Genomic DNA, 19,243 nt, shown 5'->3' with positions numbered 1-19,243 from the left:
GAGAGCGATTGAGTACATCTTTTACTCGCCACATAAATGAGAGTTGAGTGCGTGAGCACTAGTCTTGAATTCTATATGCTCGTGTGGTTTGCTTTACTTGACAATTGTTGGGGATGAATGATAATTAGATGTATGAGATTGATTGACATTGAAGCATGTTCATTAGATTTATCTTGAATCGTTTGTGCTTGATTTTGTTTATTGGGATGAGGCATGTTTTATATGTTCATTGATGAGCTCTTTGCTTAGGGACAAGCAAAGGTTTGGCTTGGGGGAGTTTGATATATCCAATTTATATAGTGTTTTACCCCCGTCCCACGGTCATAATTAGTGGTGTTTTTTGCTCTTTAGAGCCACTTTTATTACTAATTTGTGTTTTCTAGTGTTTGCGTAGTTTTAGTTGTATTTTACAGGAAATTGCACTTTTGGAGCATTTTCCTGGGTTTTTATGGATCAACTACGGAGGCTAGAAGGACACAGCCACTCTTGAAGCCCAGGATCGGTGAGAGCCGATGATTAAGGGCTCGGTATGAGACACCGGGGCTATTGGATCGATTAATCAAGACCCGATGAGGAAACTTAGATTGGGCCGAGGAATTTAGCCCAGTCGAAATCCAAGCCTCGAAGAAGACCGGGCCCGATCGGGCAAGCATACGCCCGATCGGCGGCTGCGCGGCATACCAGCAGCGGGCAAGGCAAAAAAAGGCGGGCCCGATCGGGCGGCCCTTTGCCCGATCGGGCGCGTGTTTTTCTCAGAGCTGATTAGATTAGTTTTAATTTTTGTTTTGAGGGATGTTTAAGTACGAATTATGTACGTAATTTTGGAGGACTTTTCTTCTTTAGATTTTCTCTCTCTACTTAGGATATTTCTCTCTCTTAAATTCTCTCTCAACTTTTGTTCTTAATTACTTTCATTAATCCAGATTTCTTTTGGTAACAATTTCTTCTCTTTTAATTTCAGCTATTTTATTTACTTCTTTGATTATGCTTTGCTTTATTCATTTGATTAGTTTGGTTATGATGATGCTTGAGTAGTTTTATTTCTAGGGTTTATGGGGATCTAATAAATGATATGAAGGGGTAATTTTGTGATTGTTAATTATCAATGCTTGGTTAATTTCCTATTGATTGATTTAATGCTATGCAATTAGGTTTGACCAGATTTAATTGTATGAGTTTAGTAATATTAATTCGAGATTCGACAGATGAGAATTGATGTTTAGGCTTATTTTCAATAGGTGGACTAATTTATAAATGGTTAAGTCGAGATTCGACAGATGAGATTTAATACCGGTAAATTAACTCTGTGATTATAATACGTAGCGAAAGCCCTTTATAATCTGATTAATCAATGCTTGATGATTGCTTATTATAATTTGCCCTGGAATATTGTTTATTAGTGAACCTATGCCCTAGGTCTTTTAATATTTGATTTTCCCCTACTTTATTTCTTTCGACCTTATTCTTCGTAGTATAGAATTTATTCCCAAAAATATTGGTTACTTAGATAATTTAGATTATAATAATTAATTAGGAGTAGAAAGACTTGTTTCCCTGTGGAGTTCGACCCTACTTCCCTATCTACTTTAGTTAGAGGACTTAGGTATTTACTTTTGATTAGGGGATACGACTTTACCCTGTTAGACCTCAAGACCAAGTTATCAATCAAACGTTGCAGTGCTGCACACATTGCCAATACGTACGGCCAATGCGACAGTGGTACAACCTTCCTTTCGTAGTTTTCTTTCTACGTACTTTGACAAAGTCGTCTCAACCCTATCTCTTTCAAGCAAGCTGTCACGGCATACTGATAACAAAATGGATAGATCCAAAGAATAGAGGTCGAATTAGACGCTTTTGAACTCAATGTTAATTGGGAGGTGACATATACATTAATACATATATATCAACCTAAAGGAAATAAAGCTTTTAGATGTGAATTGTTGCATAAAACAATATTTGAGCTTGAAAGAAACACAATAAGCAAACCAAAAACAAGTAGAATTCGTGGAAATTTACTTAATTGTCTTCATGATATCAACCAATTGTAAATTAGCATATATTATTGGATATATTCAACAACAAAAACCAAGCCATCATCGTCACTAATAATGTGATATTCCTATACATATATTAATATATATATTATTATAGCAACAATATATATACACACACAATAACTTTTAACATAATATCTGACTTTTGACAGTAATATCTATCATACATTGATAATTACATCTATTATTCCGAATAGACACAATTAATCCACGAGTGATCAATATCCAATTATCCGTATTAATACTCTTGTACATACGCATATGAATATAATTTTATTATCTCGTTCCAACATAAATAAAATTTAGACTAATTTAATAAATTCGACTCTTCGACCTTTATCTTTATATAATTTATTAATTTAATTTTCTAATATGAAACGATTTTACCTAAGTACGTAGCAACTAATCCTATCTAAAATACAATAGATATATACCCTTTGTAATTGGGCATTTGCATGGTCAGGTTAGCTTAGAACGTAGATAGGATCCATCTTAGGAATAATGTCTTTAGTATGATCGTCAGATACGCTTGGCATTCATCCATACATCACTCTTTCCCTTTCTAATACGAATTGAAGTAGTTATCGATCTAGTATCCCCACCCAATACATGACACGTGTCGCTATACGTTATCCTATGATGTCCAATAGCAGATATTCTAATGAATGGTATGCTCATAAGACAGCCTTATATAGATCATCTCATGCACAAACATGTTTCGCAATGTTACAAGACTACATTGCATGCAACTTAGGTCCAAAATGAATGTCCTTGTTTTGTAGCACCTTTCACAATTTAACCCCATTGAATTGTGTTATTGAGACCCAAATTAAAGGTTTTACATGAAAATGTTTATTTTTTCCGCCGTCCTTAAAATAGTAAAATGTCATGACGTTTAAAGGGGGTAAAAATATATGGAGTGTTAAGTGGAGTGTAGCGTTAAAGAAAGCATGGGAAAAAGTTTACAGTACAAAAAGTGACATTCTAAAGAGGTAGCTAGATCATGATGTTTGCCCTTAATAACCAGAGATGAGGGAGTATATGACATAATAATAACAATGATATGATAACACACATTATTTGTAGGTCGGACCAAGAGGAGAAATACATGGTGAAATAATAGACAGTGAAAATTCTTATACACACCCAGGTGTATTGTAATTATGTTAAAGATCGTGGGGAGAAATAGAAAGATTTTGAAATTTTATTTAACTATTTTCAATTACGAGCTCGAGTAACTTATAAGGGCGGTGTTTTGTTCTATGAAAATACTACGTAATAATTTCAATGAGATAAAGGTTTAAATATCACATATATATGGTTGATATGAGGCTAACGAACAAATTAAAATCTCTGCCTAACAATGATATATTCAAACTTGTGTTAGAGAGAATGAGACAAACACAAGTAGCAACGGACAAGGTCACAAGAACAAGGTGAAAAGTGAGAGAGACATGAAAGAATGAGAGAGGATCACATGTCTGTGAATCTGTGATAATAATAAAAATATAAAGGTGCAAGTGACTTTTTTGTTACTATTTTCTTTGTGTCTAATCTTGTAGTACCTGGTGGCTGGTGGGGCAAATCTATACTGAACCCTCGAGCACCATGAAGCACCGTGCATGGTGCTCGCACAGTCGCGCTTGAGGATACACACAACACAATAGTTAATTGTTGTGCTTGTGATTGAGGTTGACGAGCATCATTACTACGCATGAATTACACGTGCCGGTCTATAACATGATAATAATGAAATAAAAGCACTATTAAGTGAGAGTACATGATGGCTAGGTTAAGTTGGCCACCACTTACTACAGAGTCCGGAGTATATTTTTTTTTTATATCTAAAAATAGCTTTCATAATATACGAAGTAATGGACATTTTTAAAATTTGTCTCAGCTAGTTGCATGGAAAGAACGAAATAGACCATTTTCTCTAATAAAAGATATGTAAAATATCAGTTGATGAGATTGCAAATAGCTGATGTATAATGTTGGCAACAGTATGTTGAATATGTATTATCAGTCCTTGACATTCCATAATTGCATCAGTCTTAATCTAAATACAAAGTAAATAGTCTCATTTTCGGCATTATCAATTTTGGTGCTTTGTATTTACCTTTAATCAACCAAACTTCACTTGTCAACTCCCTATCATCTCCATCCTATAATAACATATCATGATCCCTCAAACTGCTTGAAGGATTTAATTATATTCTTTAATCTAGTATCGAACCAATCATGGTGCTGCTGAACACATATTAGTCTCTTTCTATAGCCTTATAGGTCATCATATTTGAGTTGATTTTATTTAAATTCTCTTAACGTATCGAATATAGATAAAATAAATAAATTTCCCTAAAATCGAAATTTCTTTAATTTTCTACCATGTACTACTATACATAGTATATTAATGAAGATATGCAGTCCTAATATACTTCATTATAATTTCATTTTTAAGTTAAGGACTTTAAGGATATTTCCTTTTTGGGCTATTAAGCAAAAATTCATAAAACAAAATACATATGTTTTTAAAAGAAAAAGTGTGTATTATAAATACACATAAAATAGATTTAATATAAAACGTCCCTATTTGAATAGAAAACTCATACCAAGTATCGTACATACTCCATATATATTATACAAAGTATATATACACCAAACGTTGTTAGAACCACATTATATGCCAAATTTCCATTGTCATTTTATTTGATTTGTCATTGTTGTAACGTACCAAACACGAATATAAGTGGCTCAAACAAAATACATAAAGCGTAATATTGTACATACATCAGAAATTAGATACATTCCGTCAATAAAAAAAATTAAAAAAAAAAAAAAGAAATTAGATACATACACGTACACCACACACGATAGAAAATATGTGGGTCAATGAACAAAGAAAATCTTACTGGAAACAATTCACATGCACTGAATCACTGGTGCATGTAGCAAGGGGGCTCTAAACACAAATTTAAATCACAATAAAACAAAAACAACTATTAACAAAATTAAATAAAAAAATAACAATAACATGATTATATTAAAAATCCAGTAAATAGTACATTCAAATTAATAATACAAGCAAATCATGCAATAACAATGTTAAATAGAAAAGAAAAAAAACCTAGCAATATAGAGTTATATATCAATGTTCACAATATTATGAACATTTATATATAAATTTTGCTATAAGCTAGGTATGCATGAATTATGAATACATAAATGAATATTATATGAGATAAAAATCATTCACTCTCATATAATCTACTAATTTTTTTTTTCTTGTAATTTTCCATGCATGAATAAAATGAACAACTTTGATAATAATTAGCACTTAAATCCTTCTGGAAGATCTTTCTGGCAAGCGCTAAGGAGAACACTTAGGGTAACAGGCACATTCAAGTTGATACCAAGGATGTTAGCCTTAATGGCAGTACAAAGGCAAAGAGCGGCTTCGAGGTTGGCAAGACCTTTGATTAGGGCACAACATGGAGTCCCAGAGGGTGGGCTACCAATCACGGCATGGACTAGCCCTAGTACATCTGCACATACACCGAGTTTGAGTGTGTCAATAGGGCATTTGCCCGTACTAGGGGTGATTGGTGGGGGAGTAGCGCAACCACCACAACACGCGTTGCACACGGGTGATAGGGTTACGAGGGAGAGGATGAGGATGGCGGCGATGAGCTTGGTGGTGGTAGCCATGTTTGGTTAGGGGATGTAGTTTAAGGTAAGGGAGTGCAAAGGGTTTGAAAGAAGGTTTGTTGTTGAGTGAGGGAAATAGGGGTTGTGTTGGTGTGTTTATAAAGGGTGGAGTCATGAAAAGGGTTAAAAATGTATGAGTAGGATTTGTTTGTAAGTTTGTGTAAAAAATTAATTAGCACCCATGTGCTACACTGGTCCTTAAGAAACACTTGGAAAACCTAAATAAATTGTACATTTAAAAAAGAATATTATTAATAATACTTACAAAAAAAGTGGAATATAATTTTAACAAAAATAACAAGAGGGAGTGAAAAGATATAATATGGGGTCTTTGCTACTAGGTTATCACCTTAGTTTCCCTCAAAAAAAAAAAAAAAAAAAAAAAAAAAAATCACCTTAGTTGTCTCAATTTGAATCACTCCTTTTTAACTAAATTGGCTACTAGCTTAGCCTACTAGTGAAATCTTCTAATTAATTAATTGCATGAGTACAATTTTAATTATGTGGTTTGATTGGATAAGAATTGAGTATTACTGTAGTGATTGTTTGGTTTATTGGGTTGAAAGCAAGTTTACAAATAAGTTCTCACAAAATTTCAAGAGGAGTTGTATTGATTGACTTCTATTTCAAATTTCACAATGTGGCCATGGTGTGCGTATATTTGGGTTAATTTTTCATTCAAATATTCAAGGTGAGAGCGAGACTAATTAATTTTAAACTACCTTATTGGTATGGTTACCAGCCATGGTGTTTTAGAAAAAAAAATCAAAAAAGAAACCGAAGAATTAGAGAGAATTAGAAAATAATTAGAATAGAATTGCTTGCTTTCTCATTGATTATCATTGTAAATATATAGAGTTACAAAGTCCTACTTCTCGTATCAAAAGATATCGTAGGATCGTAGGAAATTAACTAAAATATAAGAGATAAATATATGAAAATATTCTATCATATAAACTAATATATGATAATATCTCAATAGATTTGTACGTAATTTGCCTAGTGAATTAGATAAGACCTGAATTTAATTTATTTATGTTGTACAGCATAGTTATGCTTTGAAAATGAGTCGGTGTTTCATAGGAATTCTTATGATTTTAAAGCTTCAAGCAACAATTAAACACGTGACTGTTAAACATCACAAGATCAAAAGATCTGATAATTGATTTAATTTTATGTTCAATATATATTTTATGATTTGCTTAGATTCATTTCAGTTCGAATGTTCAATACAAATTGACAAATTTCTTTTAGAACGAACTTCTATTAATTATTTCTTCTTTACTGCTCATAACATTAAAACTATATTTTTAAAAGTTACAGAATTTTCTGAACTAGAGTAAGCCCATTTGTAAAGATTTTTCCATGTTAATGGTCTATATATGCCAAAATCTCAACCTATCTTCAAAAGACAGAGGGAATATATCAATAACGAACTCAACATTGTATTTTGTACTGATTACATAAACATATATACTTTATACGGAATATCTGTTTTATAATAAGTGACTTAATTAAACATCCTAGCAAATTATTAAACTACTAAGGGTTTGTTCACTTCAACTTAATTTCAGTTCAGTTCAGTTCAGCTCCAATCAAATCAGTTCAGTTCAGTTCAGCTTTTAATTTCCTTCTTTCATAAATATTCATTTCAGCTCTATTAAGTTCATTTCAGTTCAGTTCAGCTCCAATCAGTCGAGTTCAGTTCAGCTTAATTCAGTAAATGTGAACAGGCCCTAAGTAATTTAATGCAATTAAGAAGACAATGCAATTTGCAAACAAACAAGAGGCTATAAAATTCATAGATTCGTTTGTTTTATGATAATGGATTTATAGATAAAATATGTTGGGTTATATCTGGTAGCCTCAATAATTCAGTGCTAGCTAGCTTTCATTAAAAACAAAAAATTAAAAGTAGTTATATATATTAGCCTTTCTCCTTATACTTTCTTTGTTTCAGGTGTCATTTATGGCTTATACATGGAGAGTTAGTTTTTTCTGTTTTTGGAACTTCTTGTACATGCTAGGGTAAAAGGAATTCAAAACCCTTTTAGGTTCATTTGATTGATCATTTTATTAAATGATGTACAGGACTCGTATAAAGTACTTCATGTGAATATGCACCACAACAGCTCTACCCTACCCACCTCATGTTTTTGGGGTAATAATTATTGAGTCGTCATGAGAATGTACATTTACTACAATGCATAGTTTTTTTTTTTTTTTTTTTTTTTTTTTTTTTTTTTTTTTTTTTTTTTTTTTTTGACAAATGCTAAATACAAATTAAGGATTAGAAAACGAAACTAGATTAACTCTACAGAAATTAGCTACTTGGTGTGCCTGATGGACTTGCTGTCTATCCACCTTCCTGATACAACAAACATCAAACTGCTTTCCCTTATTCTTGATTCCCTGCAGAGTCCAAAAGTTGGCCATGTTCCCATCTGCTCTTAACACCAACTGTGTAACCAAAGCTGCACTATCTGTAAACATCTCGACCCTCTTGAAACCCTTTGTTTGAGCCCATGTAAGAGCTCCTAGGCAAGCTCTTGCCTCTGCACAAAAAGCTGACTCCACCATTCCATAGCTTCCTCCTCCATCATATACAACATCCATGTTGTTGTGAGTAAAAGTCCAGCCAATACCCATTTTCTTTGTAAGTTTCTCCCACGATCCATCAATTTGGATATGAAGTTCCATGGTTAAAAATACCCAAGTTAGCAGCCAGAAAACCAGGGGGGTAAAGAGGTCCATGATTTCCCAAAACCACATCCTCTTTACTTTCAAAACATTGTAGTTGTTCCCTACATAGTTGAATATTTCTTCTTACCATTGCAGGGCCCCTAGTTTCATTTCTAAAGACTCTACCATTTCTAGTAACCCATAAACTCCAAAGAGTAATAATAAGAGTCTTGATATTTACACTGTTAATTCCATCCTTGCTATATAACAGCAGGATTTGGGTCTGAATCCATTCCTTTAAAGGAGTGTCATCAATTAAATTCACAGTTGGGTTAATAACACTATCACCCCATGAATCCCTTGCAATCTCACATTCCCTAAAAATGTGCTGCATTGATTCTATTTCCCCACAAACATCACAAGAAGTATTAAGAGCTATTCCCCTATATGAGAGATTCTCTTTAGCAGCAATACCCCCATGGTAAAGTTTCCAAATAAAAATTTTCCATTTTTGTAGAATATTTAGCCTCCAAACTATCCTAAAGAAAGTTCCCTGTTCTACAGTAGTAAGATTATTTTCATTGCTTCCCTGCTGCTGATTTCTTAGAAATTTATAGCCTGATTTGACTGTAAACTTACCATTTGGTGTATACTTCCAATATTGTCTGTCCTGCTGTTCCGAGTCTGGTAATTCCAGAGCTATTATCTCTTTTGCATCCCTGTCCTCAAACCATTTAGCAATCTCCACACCCTTCCAGTTCCTGGTATTTTGATCAATAAGGTCTGACACTCTTAAGTTTCTTGCTGCTGTAATAGTGTGGTTGCTTTTAATTTCAGGTATTTTGCCATTCACCCAGGCATCAGAAACTGCTGCTACTTTGTTTCCCATTCCTATTTTCCACACAAAGCCTTTCCTGAAGCTAGAAACTGCTCTGATTAAACCTCTTTTACCCCAAGATAAGGCACCCTTTCCTGAGAATCTTGGTTGTAGGATGTTAGAAAAATATGTTCCTTGTGCCTTATAGATCCTAGCTATAGTCAGCTGAGGATTTGTTTGAATTCTCAACGCCTGTTTGAAAAGAAGAGTATCATTGAGTAGCTCAGCTCCTTTAATGCCTAAACCCCCTTCAAACCTTGAAGCTTGTATCATTGTCTTCTTAACCCAATGCATTCCCTTATCTTCTCCATTTCCCCACCAAAATCTTGTAATTATGGAATCAATTTTGTTTGCAATTGACATAGGAAGCTTAAGACATCTCATCACATGTGAAGCAATGCTTAGAAGAACAGTATTTATTAGCACTAGTTTTGCTCCTTGGGTAAGATTCAGAGAATGCCAAGCCTTTACCTTTTTCGAAATATTATCCACTAAAAAAGATAAAATCGTACTCTTCTTTCCCACCATGTCAACTGGAACACCCAAATGTTTTTCAAAAAGTTGGACCTTAGAAACTCTTAGTATACTTTTGATATTATCAACAATATCATCTCTTAGATTCAGGGATAGTTTAATAAAAGACTTCTGCAGGTTCAATTGTTGACCCGAAGCATCTCCAAATCTTTCAAGAATGTCCTTGACTGCCATAGTTGACCTCTCAGATGCTTCAAAGAAGATCATTGCGTCGTCTGCAAAGAAAAGATGAGTAATAGTAGGAGCTCTTCGTGAAACTTTAATTCCTTTGAGACCATTTATATCCTGTGCAAGAGTGAGCATGCGAGACAATATATCCATACAAAAGAGAAAAAGGTAGGGAGATAAGGGGTCTCCCTGCCTAAGACCACAATGTGGTTTGAAGGTATCAGTTGTTTTCCCATTTACTAGTGCCTTGAAAGAAAAAGTAGTAACACACTGAGAGATCAGTTGTAACCACTTTGCAGTAAACCCGTACGCCTCAAGCACCTTTAGTAGAAAAGTCCAATTCACTCGGTCATACGCTTTAGACATGTCGATATTTAATGCTGCTAGCTCAGAAGTTTTCCTGGTATTAATGGTGTGCAAAAGTTCATGACTGAGCAGAATATTGTCTTCCATATGCCTCCAAGGAATAAAAGCGTTTTGAAAGTCTGAAATCAGCTTAGGAAGCAGACCCTTCAGCCTATTCACTAGGCATTTTGAGATGCACTTATATATCGTATTACACAAACTTATAGGTCGGAATTGAGTAGCATACTCCGGAGCTTCAAGCTTTGGAATCATAACTAATAGGGACTGATTCCATTTTTTAAGAAGAAAACCCGAGCTAAAAAATTCTGTAACACTTTTAAACACTTCATTCCCCACCTCTATTATCAACACTAGGCTCTCCGTAAAAGAAAAAGACATACTTAAAATCATCATTTAATTCCACGATTTTACAAACAATGATATTTTTTGAAGAAAAGACACAAGTAACACTAGCATTAACCCAACCTAAGACTAAAAGGCCCCCTCTAGCCCCATCAGCATCAACTCCACAACAAAAGGAGGGATTACAAGACCTTAATCTTGTACATAGATCATTCTTACACATCTTAGTTTCAGAAATAAAGAGAAAGGAAGGGTGTTTATTCTTAACTAGCCACACTAGGTAGGGAATTTTCGGGGCGTGTGGATCATTTAAACCTCGAGAATTCCAGGAGATGAATTTCATTTAGGGGTTGGGAGCTGATCTGGTTCAGCTTCCTCACCCTTTTGTTCATCTAAGATAGAGTTTAAGATGCCAAGTTGAACATCCCAATCCATGTCTTCCATTTCCATCAATCTTGCTGAGTTGACTTCTTCACTTTTGAGTCTTTTGCATCCACGAGAAGTTGAGTTAGTTTGAAGCTCCTCACGTTTGTTCTTTCCTCTTTTGACTATATCCTCCCCCACACAAACACCCCAATCTCTTGCCATACCAACATCAGAAATTGCTTTAGACTTGAATTTTCTAGTACCATTTTTGTCCTTATACCACAAACTGAACCCACCCTTCTCTGCCCAGCCATTCAGAGTCTTCAATCTTTTGCTTCCCCTCCAGGAACCTCCCAAATCTGCTTCTCTTAAGTTGCAGTCAGCAGCTGAATTTGTTCTTCTTCCAGGTCTGCTTCTCTTCTTTTTGTATCCCCATTGCATCAAAGTAGAGTTTGAGAGATCCTGCAAGTTAGTAGAATCCAGCGGAGATACAGGTGTATTTGGTGGTGCACATTCAGTAAGTTGAAAGTTACTCACATCCAAATCAAACAGATTTGGAACAAAACCAACTTGCTCTGTGTTTCCTTGATTATCCAAGGTCGGATCACCAAGTGAGTCTTTGAATTCCTGTAAAAGAGTAACTGATCGCGCCAATCTTCTATGTGCTTCAATAATATACCTGTCCGTATGCCTCCCATTACTATCTAAACGCTGCACACATGGTTCTGTAGTTGAAGTAATTAGGACCATTCCCGTGTTTTGATCCCTTTCTTCCCAGTGAGCACTTGCTTGGTTAGTGACATCCTGCAGCAAACCAGATCCTCTCTGATTGAATTCATCAATTCTTGGAAAGGAGTAGCAGCCCATTCAACAATTCCCAGTGATTCAAAAAGAGTTATTGGTGTATCTCGTGCTCCACGAGACGATTCACCAAATTCATAAGTCGAGTTTTGAACATTGATTCCCAAAGACAGATTAGTTCTATCACTACTCATATAGTTAAAACGAGTACTAGAAGGCGCAACACCATCTTCTCTAGTTAGAGTACCTGTTCTAGCACCCAGCATACAATCAATAACCCCAAATCGATCTATACCAGCATCACTATAATTGAGATTATGCGAGATTGATTGCATACCTCTGAGAGAAACCCCAGCAGCAGAGAGAGTCCCGTTCACAGCAGAATTGAGAGGTTGAGTTACCTCCTCCATCTCCTCATCCATTGGGCTTTTCGATCTCCTCTGTCTTCAGGGGTGGAATTCAGCATACGGATCCTCTGCTAAACCCAACCTTCTTCTTGGAGACAACCTTAGAATCGGAACATAGTTACTTGTATGAGTGTGATCTTCACTTGTTCCACTCACATCCTCATCCATAAGCTCCTCCGTCCCTGAGAAGAATTGCTCTGAGTCATCTTCACTATCAGATGACATAACATAGACTCTGTCTCTCTCCCACATCTGTCTTTGCTCCCACATTGGCATATCCTCTGGTTCTTCGTACATTCTCAGATTAACTGCTGTGTTCCTGTACCTGTATCTATCAGGCAAGCCTTCAATAAAGTTAGTATAAAATAGGTAATTTCCAGGTCCATATAGCACCCTTAGACCCTACTCTTCCACCTCCTCCAATCTTCTTCTCAGTCTTCTGGCTGCTGTTTCCCTATCCAGGAAGCATCTCGAAGTGGTATGGCCTGCTCGACCACACATCTTGCAGAATCGAAAGATTCCCTCGTATCTAAAGTTCACCCACGCCACTCTATCTCCCTGGATAGGTATGTAGCATCCCGGGATCAAGGGTTGGGAAATATCTATTAAAAGCTGCGCTCTTAATTCTGATGATGCTGGTAAGCCAGATCCTGTATGTTCTAGTTGACAAATGTAACCCACATGTTGGAAAATTTGGTTTGCCCACTCAAGGGTTAGCATAGCTAAAGGCAAGCCAAAGACTCTAACCCATAACCTTGTAGTATTAAAACAAATTTGGTTTGGGATATACGACACATGGTACCTTCTGAAATTAATAATTTGACCATTAAAGACAGCAATATGGTACCTGATAATTCCTTCCAAATCTTGGTCATTTCTGCACTCAAACAGGAAGTAAATTCCTGATCTATGCACTTGGATGTGGTCCCAACGAACCCACCTTGCGTTGACAATGTGTTGTACATATTCCACAGGTGGTGGATATGCTCCTACAAACATTCCAATAGCTAATCTATTGAAATTAATGACAATTGCAGCATTAGAGTTTTGTGGATGGTTAATAAGTGCTCCTGATCTATAAACAGGAGTTTGTCTTCTCCCATTCCTCCTAGGAGACTGACTATCAGAGTTGTTTTGATTGTTATGGTTCATATTTAGTAAATGAAATGCAGGAAGAAGAATAAGTTGGATGAACTAATAGTTAGAGTAACCTTCCCATTAAATAGCTATGGATGCCCTCTGTTTAGGGTAAAAATACCCCAAGTACGTGGCCCAATCTCATAGTGACACGTGGCCCAATAAGAAGGCGACACGTGACATTATGAGAGGGTGACACGTGTCCTCCTGACAGGGTGACACATGTCAGCTACCTTTAAATACACAATACAACATCAGAAAGAGAAAAAGGCCTTGATTACATCAGGCCCAAATCCCGAGAAAAACCTTGAATGCCGTAAAACGGCGTCCCCCATGACACGTGGCGATCCCTGATTGCGCAGCCAATCACGTCACGAAATTCTAGGGTATAAACCCTAGAGGGGCACATGTTCCCACCCCTATAAATACCCCAATCATTTATGATGGGAGGGGTGGATTACGACATAACATAAATATAGAGCATTAAAAAGCTCCAACTTCTCTCTACTTTCTCTCTCTAGCTTTTCCGATTTTCGATCTCTAACTTGATCGTCGGAGGCGAATATTCCGATAAACGGAATATTCGTTGTTTTACAGGTGTCCAAGTCTCATTGTCAGAAGAACGCGACCAGTATCCGAGGAGTTCACAAAAAACCCCGAAACATTTGGCGCCGTCTGTGGGGATACTCGTCCGTTATGGCAATAGATGGTCAGACACCTAATACTGGTCCTCGTCTAGGCGAGGACGGATATGTAGAAGACCTACATACAACCATACATTCTAGCAATCCTTTGACTGCCTCATTTCAAGAGGCCGAACAACCTCCTGTTACCCCAGCTACCCTAATGGCCGAGCTGACTAAGCTTCGCCAAGAGTTGGCCTCCAACCAACAAAAAGGGGGAGGAGGTGCTTCCAAGAAAACACACAACAAGACCAATGCAACTGATGCTGGTAATACCCCATTCCGTCGTCCGCATGGAAGGTCTCCCCGAGTCCCACGGACCAATCTCTCTAGTCTGTTGGCGAAAACACAGTCGGCTGGGGGGAGGGGAAGACAGCCGAAAAGAGTTGAGACTGAGCCGTCACAGCGTTTCAAAGACGCAAGGGATTACATTCGGCACAAGCAAAGGGAGAGGGCCGCATATTCTGACACGGCCTCTACCCCAACCATGCCAGATGAAGCCTCCAACCAATCTTTCTCTCAATACACCAACACGGCCGTCTCCAGCGGAAGTCAAGCCGCTCATACCATTACTCCCAGACCAGTTCAGCCATCACAATATCAGCCCCCTCAAGTACTCAATGGGTTGATACAGCCAACTCCCCAAGTCTTTGGGCAATATGGGATGTATGGCTAGGTGTTCGGCTAGGCTCCCTACCTGGCTGGTACATCAGCACAGCCTCAGCCCATTGATTGGCAGATGCGTTTGTTGAATTTGGGAGATAAGCCGCCTCCGTTTTCGCAAGACATACTAACGTCCCCTCAACCAGCAAAAGTGAAGAGTGTATTAGTGGGTGCCTATGATGGTACGGGCAACCCAGAGGAACATATTACCTCGTACAGGAATTTGATGTACTTGCAAAGTGTAGATGATGCTACATGGTGCAGATGCTTCCCGGCCACTCTTAAGGGGGTGGCCCAGGATTGGTTTAACAGCCTTCCGGCCGGATGCATAAATTGCTTTACTACCCTCAGTTTGTTGTTTGTGGGAAATTTCTCATACAACATCCCACCAAGAAAGACAAGTCTCAACTTGGCAACAATTGTTCAAGGGAAGAATGAAGGACTACGCTCATACGTCCAAAGATTTAACCAGGAAAAAGCCCAAATTCATAATCTTCCGGACGAAATGGCATACTCAGAATTTCTCCGGGGATTAAGGCATAATGGTTTTAAGTTTGATTTGGTAAGGAAAAAGATTCGGTCATACGCAGGTGTATTGCGGGAACCGAAGCCTATATTGAGGCCGCAGACTTTTTTTCGCTCACCAAATCAGAACAGCCGGCCAAGGGGGCTGAAAAGAAGCAATCTTCTCAGCAAGACTCGGCCGGCCGAAAGAAAGAAGGAAGCAAAAGAAAAGAAATTTGGGTAGCTGATGACAAGCAACCCAAGTCAAAGAAAAGCAAGATGTACGAGCCTCAGTATGAGTTCAACAAGGATGGCTACTCCATTTTGATGGAGATAAAAGACAAGTTTGAGTTTGAGAAGCCTCAGCCTTTGAGAGGCTCGGCCCAGTACAAAAACAAGAACAAGTATTGTCATTACCACAAGGATGTAGGTCATGACACGAACGATTGTATCAATCTGAAGAGGCTGTTGGATAAGTTGGCTGATAAGGGTCTGCTGAAACCCTATGTGACCGAGTCCAAATTCACCTACAAACGGACTGACAACACGTCCGAGAAAAAGCAGCAAAGTGATAAGAAAAATGACAAAGAAGATGATGGGAATAGCACTGATTCAGGTTTTGTGGCCGTGATATCAGGAGGCTTTGCTTCAGGCGGCCCTACCATGAAAGGAATTAAGCAGGATGCTCGAAATTTGTCAAATGTGATGCAAACGGATGCCGTTAAGGCCGAGCCATTTCCTGAAGTGATCATAAGTGAGGCTGACCGTGGAGAAATCAAGGCTTTGCACAATGATCCCATGGTCTTTGTCATGAAGATAGCAAATTTGAAGGTGGGACGAATATTGATTGATACGGGCAGTTCGGCCGACATTATCAGCCTGTCCGCCCTAAGAAATTTAAGCTTCCCAGAAGATGCTCTCCAGGACATCACTCACCGCTTGGTAGGATTTGGGGGGAATGTCATTCATCCCGTCGGACGGATTGATCTTCCAATCCGTTTTGGGCAGAAGGGAGAAGGGAGAGACATGGTCGTCCGTTTCCTTGTTGTTAAAGAGCTGACTGGGTACAACGTCATCCTTGGCCGCCCCACTCTGAATGCAGCCAAGGCGGTCATAGTGCCTCACTTAATGTTGTTGAAGTTTGAAAGGTCGGACGGAAAAATTGGAACAATTCAAGGAAGTCAGAAAATGGCTAAGGAATGTAATCAGCTGGCCGTGAAGCCAACAGCGCGCGGCCCAAAACTGTCCGAGCCAAAGGAAGAAGGAACCTCACTCCCAGCATACCAGGTCGGTCAGAAGCGTAAGGCGGCCAGGGCAGAAGAAGCCTAGCAATTAATGACTATCGGCCGGCCAGATGAGTTGAGGTCCCAGCCGGCCGGCAGCCACCAGGATATAGTGCTTGACTCCAACCACCCAGAACGGACAGTTAGTGTTGGCACTATAGCTTTGGGATTGCTTGGGGATGAGTTAGTTCAGCTGTTAAGAGAATTCAAAGATGTGTTTGCATTTGAAGTTGGTGAAATTCCAGGGATAAGTCCTGATCTGGCCGTGCACAAGTTGGCCGTGAATCCTTTGATAAAGCCTGTCCGCCAGAAAAAGAGGAATCACGGAGAAGAGAGGAATCAGGCGGCCGCAGCAGAGGTGAAAAAGCTGCTGGACGCCGGTTTTATTCGGCAATGCTTCTACCCAGATTGGGTGGCCAATGAAGTTCTTGTAAAAAAGCCGAATGGGACTTGGAGAATGTGCGTGGACTACACGGACTTGAACAAGGCGTGTCCTAAGGATAGCTTCCCTTTGCCTAAGATTGACCGTTTGGTTGATTCTACGGCTGGACACGCCCTAATGAGTTTTATGGACGCATACTCTAGATTCCATCAAATTCCCTTGTGGGAAGAAGATCAAGAAAAGACAGCGTTTGTGACCGAGCAGGGGTTGTACTGTTATAAAGTTATGCCATTCGGCCTCAAGAACGCCCCTGCTACCTTTCAGAGGCTTGTTAACACAGTCTTTAGAGACCAGATCGGCCGGAACATGGAGGCGTACATTGATGACATGATTGTCGAGTCAAAAGAGCCGGCCGACCATCTCAAGGATCTACGAGAAACGTTCGCCGAACTCAGGCGGCATAAGATGATGTTAAATCCAAAGAAGTGTGTATTTGGTGTTGAGTCCGGCAAGTTTCTCGGATTTTTGGTTGATCAACGTGGAATTGAGGCCAACCCTGAAAAAATTCAAGTCGTCCTTGACATGAAGTCCCCAAGAACAATTAAGGAGGTGCAAAGACTGACCGGCTGTTTTAGCAGCCCTTGGAAGATTTTTGTCAAGGTCAGGGGATAAGTGTCGTTACTTTTTTCAAACCATTAAGAAGAAAGCCATGTTCGAGTGGACAGAGGAGGCCGAGGAAGCATTCGTACAGTTGAAAGTCACTTGCATACATTGCCTCGCCTCGTCAGTCCGCTCAGGAATGAGAATTTATTTATCTATCTTGCCATCTCTGAACATTCTCTAAGTGCCGTCCTCCTTGCTGAGAGGGACGGCCACCAGGTCCCAGTGTATTTTATCAGCCATGTACTCCACAATGCTGAGCTTAAGTACCCCCCAATTGAAAAATTTGGCCTGGCCTTGTACATGGCATCAAAGAAGCTGCGGCCGTACTTTTTGGCACATTCAATTGTGGTCTACACAGACCAACCTTTGAAGAAGCCGTTCTCAACGTTAGAAGCAAGTGGCCGCATGCTTAAGTGGGCTTTGGAACTCAGGGGCTTTGACCTTGTGTTTGAACCAAGAAAGGCAATCAAGGGGCAAGCTTTTGCGGATTTCTTGGCTGAAATGGCACGGCCTGATCTTCAGCCGGCCGGGGACCAAGTCTGGAAAGTGTTTGTGGATGGTAGTGCAACAACGACCGGGTGTGGTGCTGGTGTTATATGTGAATGTCCTGAAGGAGACAAATATAAGTATGCGTTGAGATTTCAGTTCCAAGCGTCAAACAATGAAGCTGAGTACGAAGCATTGTTGGCCGGCCTAAGGATGTGTAAAGCGGCCGGGGCAACCAAAGTTGAAGTGTGCTCGGACTCCCGGCTAATAGTCCACCAAGTCAATGGTGGCTTCGAAGCTAGGAAGCCGGCCATGATGAAGTACATGCAGCTAGTGAAGGATGAGGCCGAGTGCCTAGAACATTTCTCTCTCAGACAAGTTCCTCGATCAGAAAATCATAAAGCGGACGTGCTCTCCAAATTGGCTTCCTCGGCATCATGTGATACTCCAAGATCAGTGTTTTGGGAAGTAAAGGAGAAAAGGATTATTGATGCCGAGCCCGTTCAGATAATAGATAGAAGTTCAACCTGGATGGACGGAATTATTTCCTATCTAAGGGATGGAATGCTTCCGGACGACCCAAAAGAGAGTTGGCTAATGAAGAGGAGGGCGGCCTGGTTCGAGATGAAGGATGGGGAGCTATTCAAAAAAGCTTTTGTGAAGCCTTATCTTAAATGTATAACTCCTGAAAGAGGGCATGATGTGTTGGATGACCTCCATCAGGGGCATTGTGGCTCACATATTGGAGGACGAGCCTTAGCTGAAAAAGTGACACATTTGGGATATTACTGGCCGAGCTTGAATACGGACGCCATGCAAATGGTGAAAAAATGTGACAAGTGCCAGAGGTTTTCAACCCTTGTTCATCGTCCAGCAAATAGTCTATCAGCCATCAGTAGTCCGCTTCCTTTTGCTAAATGGGGCATGGACATTTTGGGGCCGTATACTCCTGCATCTGGCCAGAGACGATATGTACTAGTGGCAGTAAACTACTTTACTAAATGGGTTGAAGCTGAGGCCGTCCGGGGCATCAAATGGACGGATGTGTCAGCCTTCATTTGGAAGAGCATAATCACTCGGTATGGGGTACCTCAGTCAATGGTGTTCGACAATGGACCTCAGTTTGAGACGCGC

The 19,243-nt window shown here is 39.1% G+C and overlaps 1 pseudogene; it reads right to left on the bottom strand.

The window, feature by feature from the left end:
- Positions 1-5,387: 5,387 nt before the first annotated feature.
- LOC145590653 (14 kDa proline-rich protein DC2.15 pseudogene) lies at positions 5,388-5,765 on the bottom strand (annotated as a pseudogene).
- Positions 5,766-19,243: the final 13,478 nt, after the last annotated feature.

Source organism: Chenopodium album, chromosome 18 (assembly GCF_948465745.1).
Source record: "Chenopodium album chromosome 18, dcCheAlbu1.1, whole genome shotgun sequence".
Classification (NCBI taxonomy): Eukaryota; Viridiplantae; Streptophyta; class Magnoliopsida; order Caryophyllales; family Amaranthaceae; genus Chenopodium; species Chenopodium album.
Note: the sequence above shows the minus strand (reverse complement) of the source record. Positions and strands in the feature narration are given on the sequence as shown.